Source organism: Artemia sp. Qi Xiang Cuo, chromosome 12 (genome assembly GCF_049724085.1).
Source record: "Artemia sp. Qi Xiang Cuo chromosome 12, ASM4972408v1, whole genome shotgun sequence".
In the NCBI taxonomy this organism is placed as follows: Eukaryota; Metazoa; Arthropoda; class Branchiopoda; order Anostraca; family Artemiidae; genus Artemia; species Artemia sp. Qi Xiang Cuo.
This window is the reverse complement of record NC_142805.1, coordinates 72,097,672-72,099,168: the sequence shown is the minus strand read 5'-3', so window position 1 is coordinate 72,099,168 and position 1,497 is coordinate 72,097,672.

Below are 1,497 nucleotides of genomic sequence, written 5' to 3'. Positions count from 1 at the left end.
TTGTCAGCATAAGGATGAAGGAAGGTGCCCCCCAAGAGGAGTTGGGCCAATGGCGAAATAGCTCTGAACGCACAGAATCAAGACTCGTGTAATATAGTGGTGAAAGTGTTTTTCGAGGCATTATAACACAGATTATTATTATGATTAAGATCATAGAAAGGGCGGAGGAAAGATTATTCAGTATGTACGTTTAAAACTCAAGTCTTGCTTATATATGTATGTTGCTGTATACCTAAAAATGTAAGTCGAATAAACCTATTACTTTTCTATTTGTGTTTGTTTTTATTATATGCCTGCATCTCACCGCAAAGTAGATAACTAGTTCAAATGTCTCCATTGGTAGCGCTCCCAAGGAATCGATAACCCTACGAAGTATGATTACGCTCCGGGATTGATGGCTCCCTAGCCTAATTAATCACCCCACAAGGCAATTCTAACTTATTACTTTATATATTTTATTTTCTCTCATAGGGAGTGGCGCGGTCATTTTTCTATCCCCTCATCATACTCATCCCTTTTCCCCCCATTACAAGTGGCGCAGTCTTTAGCGGCACAAGTTTATATTAACTTAGTGGCACGAGGTAATCGTAGCGGCACAAGTCAGTGACAAGCTTAAAACCATAACGGCGCAGTGACAAGCTTAAAACCATAACGGCAGTTATGGCAACCACAATCTCCCAGAATACCTCTCAACTGTTTTTATAGTTTGCGGGAGGGGGCCTGAGGTTCTCTGCAATTTTATATTTGCTGGATCTGGGGATATTTGGCCCTGCGTTACTACTACTACCAAAAATTTTATTTTACTTTGTAAAAATTTTACTTTTTCTGGCCTGCACTTAAAATTTTCCTCTCTACATTTTTCTAATACCTTGGATAGGGTAATTAAATGTTCTTCAGCATTCTTATCCATGCAAATTACGTCATCCACGAAGTGGATTATGTTATTTAGGCCCTTTAGTAGATGAAGTAAGGGTCTGCATAATGCGCTTGAACTTGTTTTGAGTCCAAAGGGCACTCTTAAGTATTCATAAGAACCGCATTCTGTTGTAGAGAATGTCAAGGGAGGTGAATATTTTATTTTGTTTGAGATTGAATCCAAGATTTCATCTATTCTGGGAAGTGGGAATTTATCGCAAACTACTTGTTTATTTAAGGCTCTGTAATCTACCACTAATCTAAGGTCCTTGTTTTTTCTGGGTACCAGGAACACGGGAGCAGAATAAGGGCTTATGCTAGGTCTGATTATTTCCTTTCGTTTGAGCTCCTTGATTTTATTTTTAAGCCACTCCTTATGTTCGTATGGAATACGGTATGGTTGTTTAGCAACCGGTAATTCTGTAGTTTGTATTTCGTGTTCGTAGAATGGAATTAGACCTGTGGTTTTCGGATGTTGAAAAAACGTCTTTAAATTTCCAAAGTAGTTCGCATAACTTATGCTTTAGCGGGATATCGGTGATATGATTTAAATCAAATTTGTTCAAAAATTGGGTTTTGGAT